The sequence below is a fragment of the Pinus tabuliformis genome, chromosome 8 (assembly GCF_031772625.1).
Source record: "Pinus tabuliformis cultivar Carrire ecotype Pingquan chromosome 8, CPIR1, whole genome shotgun sequence".
Classification (NCBI taxonomy): Eukaryota; Viridiplantae; Streptophyta; class Pinopsida; order Pinales; family Pinaceae; genus Pinus; species Pinus tabuliformis.
In genome coordinates this window covers 1,633,318,866-1,633,345,990 of record NC_142294.1, presented here as the reverse complement: position 1 = coordinate 1,633,345,990, position 27,125 = coordinate 1,633,318,866, and the positions used below count along the sequence as shown (strand labels likewise).

The window sequence follows — 27,125 nt, the reverse complement described above, 5'->3', positions numbered from 1 at the left end:
ATATGCGAGATCCAGAGCTTATATACACCAAACATTTTTTATATGCGAGATCCAGAATTTGCCCGAGCTTATAGACCGGATCACCGAGCTTATATGTTTATATCACCGAGCTTATATGCGAGACCCAGAGCTTATATACACCAAACATTTTTTATATGCCAGATCCAGAATTTGCCCGAGCTTATAAACCGGATCACCGAGCTTATATGTTTATATCCAGAGCTTATATGCGAGATCTAGAGCTTTAAATGCGAACCTGATATGCGAAATTGTTTATATGCGAGATCACCGAGATATTTTATATGCGAAACTGTTTATATGCCCGGATCACCGAGCTTATATGTTTATATCCAGAGCTTATGTGCGAGATCCAGAGCTTTAAATGCGAACCTGTTTTATATGCGAGATCCAGAGCTGTTTTATATGCGAAACTATTTTATATCCAGAGCTTATATGCGAGATCCAGAGCTTATATGCGAAACTGTTTTATATCCGAGAGCTTTAAATGCGAACCTGTTTTATATGCGAGATCCAGAGCTGTTTTATATCCAGAGCTTATATGCGAGATCCAGAGCTTATATGCGAAACTGTTTTATATCCGAGAGCTTTAAATGCGAACCTGTTTTATATGCGAGATCCAGAGCTGTTTTATATGCGAAACTGTTTTATATCCAGAGCTTATATGCGAGATCCAGAGCTTATATGCTCGGATCACCGAGCTATATATAACACATGAGTTAGTACGATGTAATTTTTATTTTTAATTAGAATTATGAGATAATATTAAGACTAGTTAAACTATTTAAATGTATAAATATTAATAATAACTATTATTATATTAAAAAAGATATTTTAATGTTAAGAATTAAAGTAATTAATATGGGTAATTAATAAATTAATTAATCAATTAATGATAAAGGTCATTATCAAAATTAATAATGTAATGATTAATAATGTAAATGATTAATTTTAGTTAAACTATTTAAACGTATAAATATTAATAAATTATTATTATATTAAATAGATATTTTAACATTAAGAATTAAAGAAATTAACATGGGTAATTATTAAATTAATTAATTAATTAATAATAAAGGTCATTATCAAAATTAATAATGTAAAGGATTAATAATGTAAATCATTAATGATTAATGGTGTACTCTATATTATTATTATTATTATTATACTAATATTAATAAACCGAGTTAATTTCTCTGATTAGTGGAAGCCAGCTTCCACTAATCTCCATACCATTGTCTCTGTTGAGATTATGCGGGTGTTTGATGATTTCAAGAGCTTCTCTGACCTTTCGCCTATGGTGTTGCTCTTCCGTAGCGATAATAGAGGCGCTTTCCAAACAAACATGGTGCTTAGTTTTTAAGGAGTGTGCTATGAATGAATGATATTCTTCATTCATAGCTGCTTCCCAATCTGGATGGCCTGAAGCTTCTACAAAGGTGTCAGGATCATAATTCACTGAAGCTTGAGCCAGTAAAGAAGAGGCTCTCTCGAACTGAGAACGTGTACGCCGCTGATCTGTAGGATCACCGGCAAGATCACCTGCTGCATCCTGAGTAGCACGGACCCATTTTGGAAGCTGAGGAGCTGAAGGAGGATCCTGAGAAGGTGGGGAGGATTTTCATCCTCGTTTTCATCATCTGAAGAAGAAATATTTTCAAAAGTAGAAGAGATAGGGGGAGGTGGCACATCCGCCGAACTAGGCTCGCAGGCCGATATATTTTCAGCAAACTTTACATCTCTTCTAATGATAACATTTTTGGACTTAAGTGGAATAAGTCTATATCCTCTGACATCTTCAGAATATCCAACAAAAATACATTTTTCACTCTTAGGTTCTAAAGCTTTATGTTTCTCATCTGGAATATGGGCCCATGCTTCACTTCCAAAAACACGAAAGTGACTTACATCAGGTTTGATTGAGCTCCATGCTTCTTCTGGAGTGATATTCTTTAAAACCTTAGTAGGAGTGCGATTTATTATGTAATTTTCACAGTTAATTGCTTCTACCCAATAATTAAGACTAAGTCCTTTAGATTGAAGCATACAATTAGCCATTTCCTTTAAGGTGCGATTCTTCCTTTCAGCTACACCATTTTGTTGTGGAGTATATGGAACAGTATGTTGCATTTGAATTCCATTCTCAAAGCAAAAGTTGATGAATGTGTTTTTAACATATTGTCCGCCATTATCAGATCTTAGCTTAAGAATTTGATGTCCAGATTGTTTTTCTACAAAGGCCTTAAAGGCCAAGAACATGTTAAATACTTCACTCTTGAGTTTTAAGAAGTATACCCAAGTGCGTCTGGAGAAATCATCAATGAAAGTTAAGAAATACTTGTAGCCAGAGAATGAAGCAACTGGAAGTGGACCACATAAATCACTATGCACGAGCTGTAAAGGGGCTTAGGCGTGCCAAGAGGCACGTTTTTCAAAACTGTCCCGATGATGTTTTCCAAGTACACATCTGGAACAAACACCATCTCTGCAAGATACCATTGGAAGACCTGTCACCATATTTTCTTTACATAGATTATGAAGAGAGCGATAGTTTAAGTGACCAAATCGCTCATGCCAAAGTTTGCTCACTTAATCATTATGAGCAACAAATACTGAGGGAATATTTGATAACCCAAAGTTGTGAAACTTACACAACCTTGTAGAATCATCAGCAATGCCAGTAGCTAAAATCTGTCTAGGATCTCTTAGGTCCTTAATTACAACATCGTGAGGTGAAAATTCAACAATTTTACCTTCACCTGAATGGGTTATCTGATATACAGATAAAAGGTTGCAGGATAAGGTTGGAACACATAATACATCATTAAATTGACCATTGTCTAGATGAACAGTTCCAGTCCCTACAACACTAAGAGATATATCATCACCAACATATATATTTTTGGTGTTACACTCATTTAAAGAAGAAAACATGGCTTTGTTTTTGGCCATGTGTTAAGAAGCTCCAGAATCAATGAGCCACTCATGAGAATGAGAAGAAGAAGATACATTTAGTGCATAGCCAGACCGAGATGCTTGACAACCACATGTAGAAAGTGCCATTCCTGAAGATGAAGTTGAAGTTGAAGATTGCTCCAAATGGATGTTATGCTTCTTCATTGCTGCTTCCAAGGATTCCATCTTCTTAAAGCATTTGGATTCTAAGTGGCCATCTCGATTACAAAAGTTGCAATGTCTATCAGTCTTCTTCCCTTTGTTTTTATTTGTCTTATCATTTTGTTGAAATGATTTTTCATTTTGAGGCTGAAATTGCTTAGGACCCTTGTTTGGTTTAGGACCATTCTTTTTAGGATACAACTTCTTAGGATTCTTTGGATTTGGTTGCTGCTGGGCGGCTAACGCTTTCTTAGAAGAGTTTCCAAGATGAAGAAGACCAAGGTGTAAGAGTTTTTCTTGTTCTCTTATTAAAGAATCACAAAAGGAATAAAAGGAAGGGGACTTGTAGGTTTGTCCTTGAGAAATGAAGGCTTCTCTTGTAGAATGGAAGGTGGAAACAAACACAGAATAGGCTGGTCCCAACTTAGTAAGGATGGAGTAGATAAGGCTACTATCTTCTTTCTTAACCTTAACACCTTCCAAGAGAAGTCTAAGGGTCTTGAACTTGGACAAAAAATCTTCAATGCAAGAAAAATTATTGGGGTCCAATGTAAGCAATTCATTTTCAAGTTGATGGGCTTTAAGTTCATTTTTAATTCCAAAGACTTTAGTAATTTGTTGCAGTGCTTCATCAGGAGTATCAAGTTCTGCAATATGGAATCTAAGATCTAGAGAAATAGACATCCCTATCAACCCACGTGCTTGGTCTTGCCTATTTTCCCATTTAGCTGCCTTATCTTCATCTTTCGGTTTGATCTCTTGGCCTGTGGCTATTCTGTAAAGACCTTTACTTCTAAGTAAATCCACAATGTAGGACCACCATTAGAAGTAGTTAGTGCTATCAAGAATGACTTGGCATGGACTTTCCATTTTTAACATGAACTAAAGTTGTAGATGCTGAAACTAAGTGTACCAATGGAAAGATCTCGAAAAATTTGGCCGTACTCTCATAAATTAGCTTTGCACCAAGTGAGCTATACAAAAAGTTAGAGAGAGAGAGAGAGAGAGAGAGAGAGAGAGAGAGAGAGAGAGAGGGGGGTTGATGCTTTGGGTTGCGTGCTTGCTTTGAGAAAGCTCTTTTTCCCTACAAAACAAAAAACAAAATATTTTCAAAAATCAGAAACTAAATATTTTCAAAAATGAACCTTATGGCTCGAAGTTAGCTTTAGCCGAAAACTAAATATTTTCCTCAATGTTTCTGATTTTTCGAGATCACACTAAGGCGCAGCGGAAAAGAGCATACACATGAGAAAAATCCTTCCTTTATGTTTCTGATTTGCCCAGATCGTACAAAGTCGCAGGGCAAAGAGCATACGCGGAAATGAAAGGTATAGATCTGGTAATAAAAAAAAAGCTAAATAAACCAAAACCAAAATAAACAGAGAGAAAATAACTGTAAACTGCAAATAAACACTGTATACCTCCAGATCTTAAAAATGATGCAGCTAGGGCTACCGAAACCTTTTCGCATGAAAGGAAAGGGGTTCCTCACTGGAACAGATGCTCCCAACACAAAAGAGCAGTCCTCTCGGCCCGAAAGCAGTCAGAAACAATAGATCTAGGAAACGACCATTAGATGCAGTTCTACCGGCTTCAGATTTGGATCACCAACGGACACGGCCCTCAAATAGCTCTGATACCATGTAGGAATTTACAGGGTAAGTTCCTCAGACAGAACACCAAAGGACACCGCTCACAAATAGATCACAGATCAATACACCAGTATTTTGACGTGGTTAAAACCCTCAAAGAGGGAAACAGTCCACGGCCTGAGCCAACGCGGCCACTTCAGGCAATTTATTAATAAAAGAATGAAAATTTACATATGCTTCTCTCATAGACGGATTACCCTACAAATGACCTTCCATGCTCTTTAAATAGAGATCATGGACCAATCGGGTGCTAAGCCATGGATCAAGTGTCGGTAATACCGAGAGAGAATGAACCGTCGGATCACTACATATCGTGACCATCGGATTGTAAGTTACAAAATGTACATAGTAAAGAAACACACTTTACCTAACTCTATACTAGACCAAGTTGTACTTAACTATTTTCTATGTGTCGGAATATCCTAACAAACATGACTCGACGACGCCTACGCCCGAATTAAGGTGGGGCACCTAGGAACCATGTGGGGCATTTTTTGGCATACACAGAAAAGTGGTGGGTGTGCGACCACAAATCTAATTTGAAACATCCACTCAATATGTTGCGAGGGTGCTGACCCATGGCCAGGGTACCCCAACGAAGAGGCAAGATGGATATAAATATATGCTAATGCATGGAGCCAAAGCATCATCGCAAGGAATATCACAAGACAAGTTCGTAGGGCAAAGGTTTTTGATATCGCAAAGTGTTCTGAGGTAGTGAGTGGGAAAGAAACAAAATATAGGAGTGCACATGGGCATGCTCCTGCCCAGGGCAGGAAAGGCGGTCTATGATTTTTTTTTTAGATTTCTATGTTGGGAAAGCCGAGGGCACCCTCGTTCAGGCTGGAAAGAACCGTTGTACTATGAAATTATAAATGGAGTGTTGCGACCCTATTGGGCCAGCCTCCCATTTGATGTAAAAAACCAATATAATAAAAAGATGTTCATTTACTTGATATTCTACTGAGACAACTTGTTGGTTAATGTTGATATCACATTTCTACATGATTTATGTTCAAGTTTATGTTTTCCACACATAACACCTAACATATAATAAAGAATAATTTGTAGCTAAGTTAAAGAAGAGTGTAGGTGTAGTCCAAAAGCTAAGTAATCATTAGTTTTTTATAACACTGCGATGAACCTTGACAGTGTCGCATGCCCACAGTGGTGCAATCATCGTAAGGCTGTGGCAATGCACAACAAAGCAGCAAATCCGCTCCATCTCAAATTCTAATGGAATACCACACTCTATTTATTTAAATATATTAAGTCTGTATATATTTATTAATTATATGATGTGAAATATGAATCATTATCATTTAAAATTAATTTTAAAATAATATGTAAATTATGATATTTATTTAGGAAAAAATTGTTTATAATTTTATTATAACCACTCTATATCCATCTTAACTCCAGATGTACCAAGTGTCGAGAGGGAGCAAATATCTTGAGATGCGAAACTATTTTAGAGTGAAAAGAGATTTGATCCCTCTCAACACTTGGTAGATTTGGTGTTAAGATGGATATAGGTTGGTTTAATCCCCCCCTTTAGATATGATATGTTCCACATGCATACCATTTTTCAATACCATTGGTAATTTTTATTTTATTTTTATATGGTTATTTTTATTTTATTTTGACTGAGTCAAAAAGTTCATCGTGTTGAGAAATCTAGGGCATAGAAATTATGTGATTTCTCTTCTAATGATAACTGCTTGTGAATGATTTTTAGATTAGGATCTTCTCTTTACTTAGATTATTATAATTTTCTTCTTCATCAAACAACTACCAATACATAAAAAATAAAGAGACAAGAGACACATAATGTAGGTGATCATCTAGGGCCAAAACCTCTCTAACTTGAGAGGAAAAACCAAACAAATTCTTCTTCTTATAGAGACTTTAATTGATGAATACCAAGACCAATACCCTTGAGCTATTTAACCTCTCCAAGGCCAAGTCACAAGACCTATTTAGTTTAACCTCTTCTTTTTGGAGCCAACAATGGTCAAACTGCTTGCTTCTCCCTCCTTCTCAACTATCCTTTAGATCTCAACTTCTTGGATTAGACCTGCAATCCTCATCCTCTTTAGAAACCCTAGTTGCAGCACGTGTGATGGATGTTGATCAAATTTTGCACCTTGTTACCACTTCACTTGGATGGAAAGACTTCCTTTTACACTTCAGCTTGATGAATGTAATGTATTATCCTTTGATTCAACTTCTAGAGTGACCTTACTAATCTCGAACCTTCTGTTTTAGTAGACAACACTAGACTCTTGCATGTGTGGAGGTGACAACCCAAAAATAGATCTAAAATAATCTCGGTGATGGTTCTCCTTCCTTCGCTTGACTATAGGATTTTTTCCTTGCAAACTTCACACTTATTTTCTTCCTTTTATCCATGACCGAAATTTTGTCACTAGAATGAAGGCATAGTTGCCAATTTGTAGTGGTTTTCCCATAAAGAATAAGCCGACTTGAACTGGTGCCTAGACCGACATGCCTTTTCTAGAAGAATCCTTAGGCCGACATACCTTTTCTAGAAGAATCCTTAGGCTGGCATGCCTTTTCTAGAATCATCCTTAGGCCGACTTCAAGGAGTATTTGTGACAAGGTCTTGGAGGGTATATGACACAAATAAATTATCTTTTACAAAGTTTATATTACCCAAATGGGTCTTCAACTCTTGACATTAACTCAATATACTTTATGACTTGATGACCAAACCTAATAGCTCACAATGGGAGATTTAAATATAAATAAAATTCCTTGCTCATGAAACCCATGACACAAGAATTACAAAAATAAATTTATTTTCTTCTTTCATTCAATTACATAAAATAATAATTACACATGTCATTATGAAGACTGAACCTAGTTACACTTTTCAACACTCCCTCTTAACTAGGGAGGTATTCATAATCCATACAAGGTACTTGGACATTCTCAATCTGAAGAATCATCTTAAGAAGAGTCAGATTAATAACCCATTTGTATAGCATCATATCAACATGCATTTTTATATAGCAAGGCCTTGACTAACAACTCTATCTCTCCACAAGATCATAGCACAATGTTGTCTAGACCAATGATGTATAGACACCCTCATCATTGTCTCTGTCAGAACATACCCTGCCCAGGTTCTCTTAGAGTATGTTCCACTAGGAATATTCTTATCTTATATTCATAGTCCTCAAAGAATATCAGTCCTCTACGACTACTCTTATATTGTATTCCCTAACTCATCCTCAATGAGCATCAGATGCCAAATGTTTGTCTGATCCTCATTTTTGTCTTCCCAAGTGAAGACAAGAATGATGTGTCTATATCTCCCTATCAACTTGGGGAGGACATATCTATTCCAATGAATTAATGTACTCATTCCTATGGAAGGAATGTACCTAAGCTCTCTCTTGGCTTAGGAATTTGATTCCAATTTTCTACCAAGTTGGAAACTTGTTTCCAGACTCCCTCTTAATTAGGGACCTACAACAACTCTTTAGGTGGAGATTATGGGACAACCAGCTACTTGAAGAACTCCTCCTCGTGATTTCATGAGCCTCTTTTCTTTATTCATAAGTCTTCATGTTTTGGGACTTATTTGTAGGTCATAAACCATCCATCAACTTTATCCATGAGTCGATCATGTCACTACTCCTTTCATCGGAAAAGCGATCCATCAATTCCTATCTCGCCTTCCTTCATGCCATGCTGCCTTCTTCATCCCATGATTCCTTAAGTATCTTTCATCCTACTACATGGACCTCAGTAGTGGAATATATTCATGGCTCCTCCCTTGGCATCCCTGCATAAGCCCATCCATATATCATTCAAAAATAAGAAATGAATATTAGATCAAAATTACCTCTGTGATGGTATTTCATCATGGCATCTTCTAGCTCGCATCAACATCCTGCATACACATTAACAATCTCCAAAAGATATATATTTTCAGGGGTCTCTTTCTTTTTCAGACTTCATCATAATCTTCATATATTTCATGGGGATATCCTAGTCAAATCTTTCAATCCTTGGATGTTGATTTCCTTTTTCATAGTTTCATATTCCACGATCTCTTCCTTTCTTTCTTCACATATTTCCTTCCAGGAAATTCCGGTCATAGTTCCTCCAATTTTGTCAACAACCTCATATTTCATATGCATATATATTATGTTGATTTCATTTAGACAATGTGTGACCCATGCCTTCTTGCATCTTTTCAAAGGTGGAGATCCTTTCTTTTGACCATCCTCTCGAGATAGAGCATGTTACCTGCAACCATATGACATGACTATATAATATCGAATACAAGCATGCATAACTCATTTTCCTTTAGGTCATATAGACTTCTTCAAAAAATTTTGTGATTGAAAGAACTTCAATCCCTTGATGTGCTTCACCTCTTTTGTCATCATACCATCATCCCATGAATTCCACAAGTTGGAATTCTTGATGAAACACTTGCTTCCTTTTAATTGGTGAACCTTCCGACGAATATTCCAATAAATAATATTAAGTATCCTCATCTAGCAAATGCTTCCTTTTGACCGATGTATGGTGAGCTTTGTACTAGATAATTTTTTTCTTTTTCCCATAAGTACCACTTATGCTTCTAATGAGGTTACCAAGAGCTATATCCTTCCATAGGAAATTTCCATAGTATTATATTTAAGCTATTTTCCTCTATGATCACGTGCTCTCACTTTTAATGCTTCTTTGATGCCATGATGCATCCTATCATTTTCTTTAGTGATTCATGATATCCATATCTTACAATAGAAAACTTGAAAACAAGAACTTGGAAAGAACTAGGTGAGGAAGACTATCTCAATCATAGTAGATATCTATTACTTCCTCTTTCTTGGACTTCTTCTTTTCAAATTCCTCCACTTCTTCGGTGATATGGGATTCTTCTCTACCTCTTTTGTTATTGTCCTTTTTGAGCTTCAGACAATCTCTTTTGTAATGCCCATATTCTTGACATCCATAGCATTACAACTTAGCCAGGTTCTTCTTCTGTTTCTGAGGACCAAATTTCCCAGACTTTCCCCTTTTCTTTGCCATAGCAACATATGCTTGATTTTTCTCACTAGATCCTACATCAATTTTTTCCTTTAGTCTAGTTTCTTCAATCTTACATAGTGATTATAGATCCTGGAATGGAGTTGTTTTTTTCCCATGAATACTTGAAGTAAACTTACCCCACTCCTCTGGTAGTGCATTGAGTACGACTGTGGTCATCTCCTTGTCAGACATTATTTCTCCCAAATCTTGAAGTATCTTCTTTCGATATCCTTAGCTTGTAGATTTCTTTCCTTTGAGAGATAACTTCTCCTGCAGTGCTTACAGAAAACAACTCTACCACTTTGTCATATATTTCTTTTGAGGTGTCAAGTTTAGATACATATGGAATGAAGGGATCCTTGATGGATTCTATGAGAATCCTTTGAGCCCTCACTTCCCCTTTCATAAACTTTCCAAGTGATTGAGTATCTTATTTCGCTGGTTTGGTGATAGTCCTTTGACATGATCCATAACCTCATTTTTAATGTGATTCAGATATGTCCTCTTCTTCCATGCAATATTGTTTGAATCCCCAATCAATTTGTTGCTTTCCTTGCAAAAAAACATTTTTATAGATTCAGACATAAATATACTTACTTGAGAATATGCTTCTTCCACTTGCTGCCTCCTTGAATTTGATGAAAATATAAATGACAGAGAACATCTTCTTGATGAACATAGATCTCTTCAATAGTGATCCTTGACTCCACAAATAAGGATATCACTATAGATCCTTTGATTGTGTTGTTCTTGTTGATAATAATGAGTTCTTGATGATGTCTTGATGCTTGTAGGATGATCTTCTTCAATGGTAGGGTCCTTTCTTTAATGAGAGGAAATTGCCTTAGAAATTTTGAATATGATGACAATGTCCTTGATTTTGCTTCTCTAGGATGAATAGTCTTCAAGAAACTTTGGTTTGTAAATCCCTTCAACTTGAGTAGGGCCTTTGTGGTCTTTTGAGGATCCCAAGACTTCTTTTGGTGTATACATCTTCTTCGATCTAAGATTTTGATACTTATTTGTAGATATTGACTTCACTTTAATATCCTTCAAGATTTGATCCTTGAGTACTTGAGTGTCCCTTGATGAGATGCCCTTTCCTAGATTTTTCACCTTAGCTCTGATACCATGTTGAGAAATTTAAGGCATAGCAATTAGGTGATTTCTCTTCTAATGATAACTTCTTGTGAATGCTTTTTAGATTAGGATCTTCTCTTTACTTAGATTATTATAGTGTTCTTCTTCATTAAACAACTACCAATGCATAAACAATAAAGAGACAACGGACACATAATGTAAGCGATCAACCAGGGCCTAAACCTCTCCAACTTGAGAGTAAAACCCAAACGAATTCTTCTTCTTATAGAGACTTAAATTGATGAATACCAAGATCAAGACCCTTAACCTATTTAACCTCTCCAATATCAAGTCACAAGACCTCTTTAGTTTAACCTCTTGTTTGTGGAGTCAACATTGGTTAAACTGCTTGCTTCTCCCTCCATCTCGGCTATCCTTTAGATCTTGACTTCTTGGATTAGACCTACAATCCTCGACCTCTTTAAAATCCTAGCTACAACACGTGTGATGGATGTTGATCAACGTTTGCACCTTTTTACCACTTCGCTTGGATGGAAAGACTTCCTTCTACACTTTGGCTTGATGAGTGTCAGCAAAAATCACTAGATTCTTGCACGTGTGGAGGTGACATCCCAAAAACAGATATGGAATAATCTCGATGATGGTTCTCCTTCTTTCGGTTGACTATAGACTTCTTTCCTTGCAAACTTCACACTTATTTTCTGGTTTTTATCGTTGACCAAAATTATATCACTAGAATGAAGGTTGAGCTGCCTATTTATAGTGGTTTTGTCCATCAAGAATAAGCAAACTTGAATCGGTGCCTAGAACAACATGCCTTTTCAAGAATCATCCTTAGGCCAACTTCAAGCAGTGTTTGTGACAAGGTCTTGGAGGGTATATAACACAAATAGATTATCTTTTACAATGTGTATATTACCCAAATGGGTCTTCAACACTTGACATTTACTCAATAGACTTTATGACTTGATGTCCAAACCTAATAGCTCATAACGGGATCTTTAACTATAAAATAAAATTCCTTGCTCATGAAACCCATGAGACAAACATTACAAAAATAATTTTATTTTCTTATTTTCGTCAATTACATAAAATCATAATTACACATGTCATTATGAAGACCGAACCTAATTAAACTTTTCAATGCACTGGACATTACATTACCTTACAACATCTCTACCATACTAGGATGGAGAGTGCCTCTCGGTGTAAAAATTAAATTACAATGTAATAAATTAAATCGAATCGATTTGTTATTTTTAAGAATTTATGATGTTTTTTAGCTTAGTGGATGTTATGCTTTACTATTATTATTATTTTTTGTTGATCTAATGCTTCATTTTATTGACACTACAATATCTCTCCCATATCAAGTCGATATTTAAATGTTTACACTCATTTACAACTGCTATAACATTTCCCCATATTGAAGGAACATTTAAATACTTACACTCATTTACGAACACTATAACATCTCCCCCATGTTGGGTTGTAGATTACCTCGGCGTAAAGTGATCACCTAACAAACCATTCAACAATGACTTATACGAACTTACAATTGCATTATGCAGACAAACTAACAATACAAGCAAAGGGATATCATTGTGGATACAAACCAACAATTCAATCCATTCACACATATTAATATAAAGGATCGATTAAGTATTAAAATTCATAGGTGTTGGAATTAATTATCGTTAGCACTGAAGGAAATAGTCAAAACCCCACAATTCCACAAAAATTAACCATAATAAATATAAAAGCTTTGTAACAAAGAAACTCTAGTGTTGAATGCTTATGTGTGAGGCTCTCTCCTAGGATCCTCTAACTAAAAAACTAAATTTATCTAAATTTAAACACAATAAGATGGGAAATAACTTATTTATATCTAAACATTTATTTGATGATAATATACCATTAAAATTTATTTACCACAATTTAAATAAGTAAGAATTTCATTTCAATCATTTACATAAGTAATCAATAAACACAGGAATACCTGTTCCAGTAGCCTAGTTCAGATGCTCCTGAGCTCCTAACTCTGTTGGGATGCTCCTCTTGACTACCCGACTGGATTTGCCTCCCAGCCAACTAGGAAGTATTTCCTAGCCCAGGGAACCTCCACAGGTTCCCTAGCCCTCCGAGCCCAAGTCCAACCAGATGTAGTGTGTCCAAGTTAAACAAACACTCTCCTTCTCTCCCTTCTCTTTTCTCCACCTTCCTCCCAAAACAAAATCCTCCAAAACCAAGACCAAGGATCCCCCCTCCTCCTCTCATCATCCTTGCCCTTTTATGCCTCTTCCTCCCATCCACCTCAACCACCTATCATTAATGTCATAACTACCCCCTCATCCTTTCATTTGACTTGTCTTACCATATCTTCTCCCAAGTAAATTTGAGAGGACATTTTGGGGATAAGATATGGATATTTAATTTGGAATAATGGAAGGAGACCATTTCCTATCCAAAAATTAAATTTGAGAAGACAAGTTGGGAATTGAATAATAACAATAATAAAATTTATATCAGTAAATAAATTTACAGTTCACAAATGTAGGTATGTCCCAATATTTCTTGATAATTATTAGTCAATATTTTCAGGTAATTTAAACATTAATAAAATTTTCATGATAAGATTAAGTAGGGCATTACATACACCCCTCCTTCAGAAAATTTCATCCTGAAGTTAGAGTGAAAAAGATACAAGGAGTTCGAAAGAAATTTGACAAGAAGGCATAACAAAATAGAGAGAGAGTTATAGTAGTAAAATTTGATAAGTCAGACAATGACACCACTTCTCATCAAGAGTCTCCAACTAATCTATATCCTCATATCCTTCCTAACCTACTTCCGTTCCCACCCTATCCATCCTCTTCTGCTATATACTGTGGCATCGGCTATACCAATCTAACCATTGATAAAACCAATATGGCGAAAGTGTTGACTATATCGACCTAACTTCCCCAATAGCCAACTAGAAATCGTCATCACACGTCTAGGGGAGCGTGTCCATCACTGCCCTCCCATGATTCTAGGTTTGGAGGTTACATGGTGGGAAATACCTCCACCCCTCCTCACAACTAGGGTCAACACCCTAGTATGGACCAAACTACAGTGTTGGTTGGATACTTGTCATCGAATAATCCTGTCAGGTAGTCTTGTCACCTGCCATTTACATTTTACCCTTGTCATAAGAGTGCATATCAAGTGGATACAAAATGTAATAGAACAATGTACATCATACCTTTCCTCATTAGATGTCTCGACCTTCCCCAATGGAAGAGTAGATCTTGGTTATCATATAGTTCTTTCCAATCTGCAGGTTAGTTCTCATTCATGCATATATATAACAACAATATATATATATATATATATATATATATATGTTAAACATCATGTTATTAAGTCTAGTATCCACGTGTCAATTTTGTAGTTCATATTGGAAATAAATATTACATTAGATAAATCATATCCACTTAAGTCATACATGAAACAACAATAACTCTAATAAGTCATATACTAGATAAATCATCACCAAGTAAGTCATACATTAGGTCATACATCAAGCATTTTCATCATCAATACCTAATCCATCTAATGATTTATATAAGTAGTTTCATATGTCCAACTAAATGCATCAATATTACATAGCATTCATAAATAAATAACATGGAACTGCAAAATAGAGCCTTAGCATAGGTAGCTATCTAAGTCAAAATGGGCATCACAGATGCTCAAAAAGTGATGGGTAGTCACAACGTATAGTCTCTGCATCCTCCCAAGTAGCAGATCCTAGGCTATACTTGTTCCACTGGACCTTAACCTGGTCCACCATGCGATGTCTGAGCTGTCGAACCCTATGGTCCAATATGCGTAATGGTTCGACCACTATGGTTCCCATGTCTGAGACCTGCAATTCCCTCCAATCCAGTTTGTGAGATTCATCAGAAACATAATGTCATAAATTAGATACATGAAAAACATCATGAGTTTTATGAAAATGGGGTGGTAGTACAAGACGACAGTTAACTGGTCCAATCTTCTACTTGATCCTAAAAGGTCCTGTTATCACTCAGGTTGTTCCCAAAAGTTGTAAGAAAGGGAATATGGTTGAGGTAACCACAGACCAATCTTTTAGATACAAATTCTAGCCAATCTGCATCCAGAGAGGGCTCTCTCTTTATAGTTTAGCTTTGTTTTGATGTATATTAGGCTAGTTATGAAGTGCAAAGGTTTGTTTTGAGTTTTGGTTGGAAGGATGGGGACTCAATAGAACAGTGAGGTGAATCTGAAGCATTTCAGTCCATTGGGCATGATGGAGTCAAAGAAGGATGGCTTCTTAGGTTAATTTTCTTATCAGAGGATTTATTACAGAGCAAGGTACTCGAATATGGAACAATTTATACGCTAAAATCTTATGGAATGGAGTCAATGGGTGAAGGGCAATTAAAAATCCTTCATCATGTTGACAGAGGGAAGATGAGTGATTACTGCTAAGGAGCAATTAAGAATTCCTAAGCAAATATTCAAGATGAAATAACCAGGGGAAACAGGAGAAATTAAGAATTCATTGTTTATGCTAATTCTGAAGAAAACATTAATAATAACAGAGACTGAACACAAAGTGCAAACAAGCAAATTCTGGGTTATTCTTTTTCTCTATTATTTAGATCATGAAACATAGATGATATAATAAACACAGAACTTGTAAAACACAAGTTAGAAGAGACTTATTGATCCATAAACGATTCAAGAATTCTGTAACATGGTCCTTAGCATCAATTCTTCATCCAGTGAGCTAGACAAAATTGTTCCAACAGCCTTTTATTCCAGAAATTGTTCAATATTACTGTCAAAGCTATGAAAATTCACCACCAACCAACCCCAAATACCTCATCTAGGGGGGTATTTATACAAAAATATTAAGATATCATACAAAATATCTGATAAAAATAATATCTGCTGACAATTAATGCTTCTTTTACACAGATAGAGATAGACAGTCTCGAAAACAGGGAGACAATAAATAGATGTAATAAATTTTATGCTGTGCTGGTTGATCCGTCTTTATGAGAGGTACTGGAGGTAGGTGCCGCAAGTCAGTTCCCAGCTGTCTTCTATTGATCCTCTGTGCTGATTTTCCTTCTTTGGCTGAACTTTCTTAACTCTGATGTGATGCGCTTTGACCCGCATGACCGTGATTCATTTCTGTTCTGCACATTATAACAGATGGTCCAAAATTTTGCATTGACCAAAGATAAATTTACAGGATCTCTAACATGTTTTGCCACCACTCTGGTCCTGGTATTTTATGTCTCTGCAGCTTCCTTAAAGTCTTGTCAGTCTCTGTGTACTTGAAGAATCTAGGTGGGATGGTGAACAGATGCTTCACCTCATGCTCTATGTAGAATAGATTTTCCAGGTTGTCATAAAGGGACTGGCCAGATGGAAGTTCTTTTTCTCCTAAAGTACTTGAAGATACATTAGCTTGATTAACAACATATGTATTTAATTTATGTACATAGTCCTTGTGCTTCATCAGACAATCATTATCTCCCAAAGGACTTGGCAAACCTTTTTGATGCAGGACTGTAAATTTTTCTGTGAAAGAGTTAATCTCTACCTGCATGTCCTGGCATCTTCTGTCCAAGTTTTGCATTAGAGTTCTCATGGTTAGAACTCTCTTAATGTCCAAAATGGTACCTGTTCTGTCTCTAATATCCAGCGCTTCCAGTTCTTCACTGGTCTTGGTATTCAAAAAATGTATTAGCCTGTTAGCTTGCTCAGGCATCTGTACCAATAAGGATCTTGTTTTCTGAATTTCCACTTGGGCTACTCTTATCAAATCAATCTATTCATAAATGGTCTGAATAGACCTCCATACATCACTAAGGGATTGAATGATGTTGTTCCAGAGGATTCCTCTGATTTCTGCCAGAGGCTTATGCAGAGAGAGATCCTTTTCTAAGGCCCTTACCTTGTTTTCCAATGCTTTGACTTCCCTTGTTTTCTCTGCTACATTCATCTTGGATTTATCATAGCTCTATTCAACCTTTGCCAATTTTTCTTTAACTTGCTTCAATTCAGATACTTGGAGTTTCAACTCCTCCATGGCTTTTATTAATTGCTTTGTGGTCATAGTTGTACTGTTGCTATTGATGTTTCTCCTGTGATGTTTTCTACTGTTGATGCCGGGACAGTGGGAGGCACTACTGTTATAAATGTGGAGGGGCCATTTGTGACTGTTGGAGCTACTTCAAGTGGCTGGGAGGTAGACTCTTCCTGCTTTTATTGTAGTGCTTTCTCCAATGCCTGCTCTGTCTCACCCAATCTCTCACTAAGCCTCTGAGCAGGTCCATCATGTCCTCTTCGGACTTCTGTTGTACAACATCTGCTGTCTGTGGATGCATAGAAGGAGCCATTTTGAGCTGATTTCTGAGGGCAACAATGTCCTCTTCCTTTTTCCTTATTAGTTCTTTTATGCCTTTGGCTTCTTTGGGATCATGTCCCAATTCAATGATAATATCCTCCAAGGATTTTACCCTGTTGTCCTTTGCTAGAGAAGAAGCTTTCTCTAAATGTAGCTGAGCAGAGGTGTTCTCCATTGAGTTTTGCAATTTATGAGCCAACATTTCTTTATCAGCTAGTGTGGAATACACCATCTCTCCAGTCTATTTTTGCAGCTCAATCTGGTCTATTGGATGAATGTCTTTGGCGAAGACCTCCAGATTATTGAAAATGAAATTAACTCAAAGAGATTACAGAAAAACACACATAATAACAAGACACAAAATATGGGCGGAAAAAGGCTGAAGCCTCATTTCTTCTCTCTCTCATTCTCATTCATTAAAATAATTGAATATAGTGTTACAAATAAATATATGAGAGATAGTGTTCTCAAGATAGTGCGTGCTATCTTAGACACTTTTGGTTGAGATAATTTCTCACCAGACACACACCAATATAGGAGTTACCTAAACTAACTCCTAGCTTAGAGGAACAACCCAAGAGTTAGGCACAAATTCCTAACTTGGAATATTTAATTAATTAATTTATTTTTGGATTTATTATTGTTTTGTGAGAGAAGCTAACATTCCCCCCCTCAATGATAAATCCAAAATAAGAACGAGGAACCATATTCCAAGCTCTCATGTTGATCCTCAAAAACATTGCCTGAAAAAAACCGCCAAAACTGGATGCTGGAAAAAAACTCAAATCTGAAGAGAACATGAATCAGCTTCATGCTTGATTCATCTCTGAATGTCGCTTGACAATTCCATCACGTGCCAAGCGGCAAAAGGATCCAACTGTCCTTTGTTTGAAAACAGCATCCGGTGTCCACTGACACAATTTGATGAACGCCCACTGGCGTATTTGCTGATGATGATCGCCCACTGGCTGAAGATGTCGAAAAACAACTCAATGTTGCTTTTACTATAATGAAAGCTGCTCACTGTTGCTTTCGCTGTCGATCGCCCATTGGCGAATTTGCTGATGCCCACTGGCTGATGAAGATGCCCACTGGCTGCTTCGCTGATGTTGTCGAGACTTTCAGTCTGACAACCACTTGTCAATTTCATTGACATTTTCCCCCCTTTGTCAGCTGAAAGGAGAGACAATCTTCTCCAAAATATATTTGAACTCCCCCCCTTCAGGTGTAGGAGAGTTTCACTGTCGTACTCCCTCATTCAACTGCATGAGAGTACCATCATCGGTTCACTGCTGTTTGCACTATGTGTGATTGTAGTCGGCTGTAGAACTGAGACAATATTTTGACTGTGGATGACCATTCCCAAGGATCGATCCATTCATAATGTATCTTCAATCTGGCTGATTTTTGTTGGTTGCGACATTTTTCTGAGGAATGATTAGGCTTGCCACGATGGCAACAAGGATGGAGATCAAAACACTGATCTTCCATATGACCGGTTCTTTGACAATGAGAACATTTCGGTTGGACATTAACTTCAGGTTGCGTGCAATTCTGTTTGTCTGCAATTTTCTCAGAACCTACTGAGGTGAGTTGTTCAAGAAATCCTGCACTCACAAACTTAATTGGCTTGGAATAATCTGGGATATGTAAGTTGGTGTCATCAGTGACATATCCTAAGCCTCGTCGATTCTTTTTATTTTGAATTTCTTCCCAGGGCTTGATGATGGGTTTGGAAGAAATTTGACCTCGAACAACTTCGACACTTGAAGCTGTTTGGATGAGTGATTTGGAATCAACATCTTTATCTTCATCTGTATGGTTGAATGACTTGGAAGAAGCACTCTTCTGTTGCAGCTCATCTCTTTGTAGTTGCGACTCTAGTTGAAGAAACTCAATGGTTTCATGAGTTTGTTGTAGATGCCGTGAAAGATCAGCAAGAGTTTCTTTGCTAATGTGCACCATGTCTTCATCACTGGAGATGATCAAACTGTGAAGAATGTTTAACCACTGAATATGTTGCGCCATCTGAATTTGCTCACTTGAAGTCAGGCTCTCTTATCGTGCTTTGAACTGTTTCACTTGATTTTGTTACTTGAATGACAGGCTCGCTTGCTATGGGACTTGAATGGTATGCTCGCTTGATTTGTTGCTTATTATACTTGCTGAGAACACTTGCTAGAGTTGTAGAACTTTCTTGCTTAAACTCTGGAATTCACGCTCGCTTGATGACGATTGTGTTTGTGTGAATGCTCACTTGCCTTACTTGATGACTTCATGCTCACTTGAAGGAATAGCCACGCTCGCTTGATGTCGATCTCAACTTGCTTGATTGGTGTTAGAGTTGAACTTGTTTGGTTGCTTTGATGGTTGCTGCAATGAACTTCACTCTGGCTCGCTTGAAGGTTTGAACTTTGTATTGTTTTGATGCAAATTGCTTGAATGAATACTCACGCTCGCTTGTAGGAGATGTGAACTTGTTGCTTGTTTGCTTTAGAGTTAAAAATCGTGCATTCACTTGATTCTGCTTAAAGGAAGGGTGTCGAACACTGTCGAAAATGCACCCAAAAAATGCTTAATGATTTAATGACTCACTACAATGAATTCAATTTGACTCAATTCAAGACTTGGGTGTCGGTTTCAACCGAGAATGCACCCTTACAATTCAATGTAATTTGAGTTTGATTACAAGTTCAATAATGTTGATGTAGACTGTGCTCTGAAATGTTGAAGTTTACAGATTCATTAACTTGATTGTAGTGATGTAGACATTTCTTTGAAATGCTGGAGTCTGCATATTCATGAACTTGATTGTATTGAGTGAATTTGTTTGTTGAGGTAGAATGCCGATGTTGAAAATTTTGATTATTTGTTGTAGTGATGCAATGCATATGTTGAGCTTAATTATCCTTCCTTGAAGCTATTTTGTTACAAGTGTTGTGCTTGCTTGCATTGAACATTATGTGTGTTAAATGAGATCATTTATGTGTCAAAACTAGACACAAATAAAAAAGCAACAACATGAAGCATGTAGCATCATCAACACACTCTTCGTGTACCTAAGATCCCCTTATTCAATTTCGGGTGGATCTAGGACACAATCAACACCACAAATAGATATGTTTTTATTAATTACTGGAGTACATCATTCTTCAACTTCTCAAGCAATGAGAATGTCAAGCTCACAAATGCTTGAAGCAACTTGTCTTCAAAAATTTCCTGCACTGACTCAATCTCTTCAAACTTCACTTATATCCAATAATCTCCACTTATATGTTTCTCCACTTTCTTATAAACAACCATCACTGTAAAATTTATTATTAGATGTTTTTTCCAATTCATGTGTGATAAACTATCCCATTCACGTGTGAAAAAAGTAAAACTTTATCTACTTCAGAAATTCACCTTTTTCACACAATCCAACGGATCATTAAGATTCACCTTTACACACAATCCACATGATCAGTCCTCATTAATACAAAAAACTCCACAAAACACCAGCTATATATATGGAGACTGAATATTAACCAATAGAATATTACTTAACTTTTAAATCTTTCTCACCGTTGGTCTTTTATTTTTAATTTTTTTCCGGGCAATGGAAAACTCTTCAGCAGCTAACTATGCAATCGGGGATGTTGGACTCAACGTTTCTCTTCAATATTCTGGCAGAAGGTCTCCACGTTGATTTCTTAAGCTCCTTTTTACTGTCGTAATATTTAACGTGTAACTCTTAATCAAGACATCTGGATTAATTTTCAACACGTGTTTGAGAAACAGCATCTGCGTTAGTCATACCAATCTGTTCTGGCACGAAGAAGAGACTATTCATGTTTGCCAATTCCACTGTGTCATAGCCATACAACAAAAGGCCCCCAATTCCACATCAGCAACAAATTCTTTGCTCAAGCTGGCGCCAAATAGAGGTGAGAGGGTTACTGATTGTCCTCTTTCTTTGTGGCTCTACATAAAATCTCCAAATTACGTTTTTGCCATGCATGGAGCACTGTACTACGCAAATCTCACGGCCGAATAATTTAATACGTTCTCTCAATTTAATTCAGAGTTCAGCAAAATTCAACGCTTGATGCATCTATGAATTTTCTTCATGCCCAACATGGGTTGGGAAAACTGGTGATGCTGTGCTCCATACAACGCTCGAACTGTGAATTGCGATCTCCAGCAGACGCTGATAGAGTACAACAGGGAGAACAACACGCAGTTCTCATGCAATTGTCCTCAAGCGATAATTAAATAAACAGATCGGAACCTTGCTGGCTCTGATACCACATATTGAAAATGAAATTAACTCAAAGAGATTACAGAAAAACACACATAATAACAAGACACAAAATATGGGCGGAAAAAGGCTGAAGCCTCATTCTTCTCTCTCTCATTCTCATTCATTAAAATAATTGAATATAGTGTTACAAATAAATAGATGAGAGATAGTGTTCTCAAGATAGTGCGTGCTATCTTAGACACTTTTGGTTGAGATAATTTCTCCTTTGGTTGAGATAATTTCTCACCAGACACACACCAATATAGGAGTTACCTAAACTAACTCCTAGCTTAGAGGAACAACCCAAGAGTTAGGCACAAATTCCTAACTTGGAATATTTAATTAATTAATTTATTTTTCGATTTATTATTGTTTTGTGAGAGAAGCTAACACAGATTTGTCCTGATGTAGTCAGCTGCTGATTGTGGTTGCTGCACTTTGGGATTGAAATAGCTCATGATCATTTTGCCCTCCTTTATGTCATATGATGACATTAATCTTTGCTATTTTGTGGGGGCCATCTTAAGATATTGGTTATAAATTTGCAACCTTAATGGATCATTTCTAGCCTTTATCTCTATGAATGTTCTTTTGATATCAGATGTCTGCTTGCTTGGTGGCCTAATGGATGAAACTTCCACACTATGCTACCTTTCCAGCTCCTGCCTGTGTGAGCTGGTTGGTGTGTCTATCACTAGGGAGGTCTGTGGGCTGGTTGCCCTCTCACCTCTTAGGCTTTCTATTGTTTCTTCAATGATTTCCTCTTCAGATAGAGGATTCAGTCTTTGCCTTTTTGCACCTAGCTGTTTTGCATGTCCACTGATGGGTGTGGCTTCTTCTCTGTCCCTTTTCTTGCCCTTTTCCTCATTTAGAGGAGTCTGTAACGCTGGAATCTCTGCTGCTTTGGTCTGTACTAGAGGAATTTTCTCCTACTGATCAATCATTGCTTGTTGCTTTATGCCTGCTACTTCCTTGCCCTTAGAAGAGCCTGAAACGGGTGTGTTGATTTCTTGTATTGGTTGCTGTGAAGTCCCAGCAGAGGATGTACCCACTCCAGTTTGCTGAGGTAGCTTGAAAGATACCTGTCCAAAAGAGTCCAGGTCAAGGGTCTTTTCTAAATCTTTCATAGCTTGTTCCATTTTTTCTTGCCGAGTAATTTCTTCTACTAATTTACCCTCTACCCACTCATCCTGATTAGCATATTGTTCTACTTCAGGGATCCTATGATGTAGGTAAGCTGACAGCCGGTTTCTTACTTTTCTGTCACTTATAAAGCCATTTGGGTCATATGGTACCCACTAGAAGCTTTTCTTCAATTTAAGGTCTTCTCCTAGTATCTTATCGGCATCTTCCCATGCTTCCCTCTTGTTAATGATACAAGGGCCTAACTGGTTTCTTATTCTCAGCTGAGCCTTTTTCTTCACATTGCAAAAGTGAGTTAAATTTGCATTGATAAGTTGTCTGAAATATTCCAGGGCAAACAGTCTCATAGGCACATATTTGGGTAGCTTATAAGAGCACAGTTCACAGCTATATATCCTGATTTTAGTGTGATTCTGGTAGAAGTACCAGTCACCTATCCTGTAGTTTTTGGAGAGCTGTAAAATCTTCTTTATGTCACCAGAGAGCATAGGAAGATGAGCTCCTATCAATAGACTGGAGGCCTGATGTATGAATAAGTCAATGAATTCACAGTAGGTATAAGGGGATTCAACAATTCTGTGGAAGACCAAGGTCCAAAAGATCATAGACCTCCTTTCTCCTTTGGAATCCAATTTCCTGATGGGAAATATAAAAATATATGGGTGATAATACAACAACAGATGGTAAATGAAAGTTGTGTAGTTAAACACTCCTTCACTTTCCAAATTCATAAATTGAGCATGGATTTTGTCAGCAATGAAAGAGGCATAGTCATACTTAATAGCAGGGGGCTATCCTGGAGTAAAGGTGGATAACAGAACCAAGACAATCTCATCCACATATTCACTGGACCTGAATCCCAAGATCACTGATATCATGTCAAGAATAATTCTTCCAGTCTCATTGAACGAGACATATAAATAAGGAGGTGGACCTTGGGGCTGGCAATCTGGTCTCATGAATATCTTAGCAATCTGGGCTATTTTTGCAATGGACAGTTGAGAGCCTTGCTCAAGAAAAATTCCCATGGAAAGAGGAGCAAGAGGCTGAACTGGATGGAATTGTAGCATCTCATTGATAGATTCAGCAGTTATGTAAAAGAGAAAAGTTTGTGATGGGGTCATAACTGCTTTACTGACAGGGTCATAATTGGCACAGTAGTGGCGAATAATATTTGGGAACACATTGACTGAGGGAAGGTAATACCTGGGGAGATTGGATTCCCATATTCCATAGATATCAGAGTTGTTTAAACGACTGTTTCTGATTAGGCAGAAAGTATGAAGATGATTTTGGAAACCAATCGGGTCTTTTATCTGGAAATCTCTGTCGGCCAAGGGTAAACGATGCTGGTTTGTATGAGGTGCATTGAGGGGTGCTACATTGAGGGCCACAGGGGATTCCATTGTTCAATTCTCTGTGTTTTAAACTGGAGGTCAAATTTCTGTGGAAAAAAAGGACAAAAGAGCAGTTTCTGGATGGGTTGGTATGCCAATTATGGACTGCTTCAGTTTGAATTTGGCTCTTATAGGTAATATTTGCAGAGGAAAACCAAAAATACAGGTTCGGGAGGTGGGACGGGGTAAATACCTGTATTCTGGAGGCAAATGAGTGTAATTTGTAGGTTGATTGATGAGTTAAGCAACAGGATGCTAGTCTTTGCTTCGTCAGGTGGCGGACTGGAGCTTCTACAACTGCTTGGACGTAGTTTGCATGCAACAGTCTCGTAGAAGAAACAAATAAAAATGGGAAAAAATGACACTTTCACGAGTTTTTTAACAAAAATTGGTTTCGCGGGGCTTTTTGGCGCTTTTCGGTCAGATGATGTCATCGGGACATGATGTTTTGTCGTGACGCGGGGTACGGATGCTAATGTGGAGGTGACATGGCGATGATGTTAGCAGGTGGGGTCAGCGGGAGGGCGGTAAGCGGTATTGGCCCGCACTGCTTATGCGCTAGGGTGGTTTCAGATAGAGGGGCCGCGAGCATGGCGGGAGGGCGCTGCGTGTCCCAGGTACGGCGGCAATACCGCCAGCTCCCTGGGCGGTAAACTATGGATGATGGGGAGTGTGCGATATGATCTGGAGTTGTCCGATGGGAGGGCGCCGATCGAATGGTCGACGCTGTTTGGAGGCGACGAAGGGTTACGGTGCGGGGCCCATACAACGTATTTAGAGTTTTATATTGCATCGGGGTCATTTATCGTTGGTTTGCAAGGTTGTGGGATTGTGATTAGGTTTGTTAATTAACGTGAGGTTAATTAACTCCTTGTGAACGCAGGGGAGGTTTCTTAATGTATTTCAGATAAATCATTAATTCCCGATGAGTAGCGTTATGATTTATAATAAAATCGGGGTGGGATTATTTATACATAGGGGGTTTTATTGTATAAATATATTAATATGGGGGAAGGGGAATTTGTAAGGGATTTATATAATAGTGTTAGCAGTTAATATGGGTTTATAATAATAAAAAAATCTAAGTTAAAGTTTGATAACTTAGGTTGAGGGAACAAAAGGATTTTTACACAAGGAATGTGGATTCTTTGCCTAAAGTAAGAATGTTATTTTCCTCAGGCTTTTCATGAAATGGGGTGATTTAGGAGTATTGAGCAGATCTCAATCTCCTTGGGGGGAGGTTAGTAAGTGTTTTTAGGAAAAGTGTGAAGGCAAGTTAGTCATGCATCACTTGATTTGTAGCCAAACAATTGCCATTGTACTTATGATATCAATAAGATGAACATCTTTGAAAGACAAAACTAATCATAAGCCTGCTTCTGCAAAACTCAAACTGCCTACCTAGCCTATTATACCTAACATTTTTTCTTCTTCTTCCATGGGTGATCTTGGATTAGCAAACCCTTACAAATTTTCTTTTCTTTTCATGGGAATCCTATCTAAGTCTGCCCTTATTTCATCCAAGGGCTCAGATTTAACTGTTGATCTCCTTTGCTTCTCTACCTATCTACTTATCTGCCAAGATTGAACTGTTTGGATAGATTTTATTCTCTATCTCTAAAACAAGAAATTCAAACAGGAACTAGCCAAGATTAAGTTGTTTGGCCATCCATCAATTGTGGCAAGAGTCAACCAACTGCACAAAATGAGATTCTTTGCAAAAGTAGAATAGTAGTGGCATTTTGGACTAGCACACTTTCATTGGTCTTTTTCTTTGGGGTTCATTTCTTTTCTTTTTTGACCATTTCATTCTTTTTGCCCTTTGATCTTTCTTTTAGGGCACACCCTCTTTACATTTTTTTAATTTTTTGATCTTTTCAAAATATGGAACCTTTGCAGCAGGGAAAGGATGAACATATTTGGGATTTTAACCAGTCAATCATGAAATATGACACCTATTGGTATAGGAGCATAACAAGACCTACAAATCGAGGTGACAACTCCGTCCCTTTCCCAAACCGAATAGTGCTTTTGTTGGGTTGGATACGAATAAAAACTTGGTCCCCTACTTCATAACTGTGATCAATCCTATGTGAATCAGCATAACTCTTCTGTCTATCTTGTGCTTCCTTTAACCTTTGTCGAATCTGTCTTACCTGTTCCTCCATTTCTTGAACTAATTCTGGCCCAACTATTACTCGGTCCTCCAAATTTTCCCAACTCAATGGCATCCTACATGGCCTTCCATATAGAGCTTGATAAGGAGGCATCCTGATTGAACTGTGGTAATTGTTATTATAGGCAAACTCTACCAATGGTAAGTACCTTTCCCACTAAGTCTTATTATCCATGACATACATTCTAAGCATGTCTTACATAACCTGAATTACTCTTTCAATCTACCCATCTATTTCTAGATGATATGTAGTGCTCAAGTTCAACTGAGTCCCTAGTGCTTACTACAAACTTGTCCAAAACCTAGATGTAAATCGAGAGTCTCTATCATAAATGATCTTTGTGGGTAACCCATTTAGTCGAATAACTTCACTTATAAAAACCCATGGCACATCAGTAACGTTGTAAGTGTCTCTTACTGGAATGAAATGGGCACTTTTGGTCAATTTATCAACTATAACGAGTATAACATTGTGCCTCTGTGACGTGAATGGAAAACCCACAACAAAATCCATTGAAATTACCTCCCATTTAGACATAGGGATGTCATGTGGTTGTAGGAGTCATGCTGGATGGCGATGATCAGCCTTCACTCATTGACATTCAAGACATTTGGCAACAAACTAGACTATGTCGTGCTTCATGCCTGCCCAAAAGAAGAGTTTCTTCATGTCCGCGTTCATCTTCTACACTCCAGGATGTGAACAATAGAGTGCTTTATGTGACTCTTCAAGGAT

The 27,125-nt window shown here is 37.4% G+C and overlaps 1 pseudogene; it reads left to right on the top strand.

Moving 5' to 3' along the window:
* Nucleotides 1–318: 318 nt before the first annotated feature.
* The window catches only part of LOC149242395 (phytochrome pseudogene), a 41,465-nt pseudogene continuing 14,658 nt past the window's right edge, over nt 319–27,125 (top strand).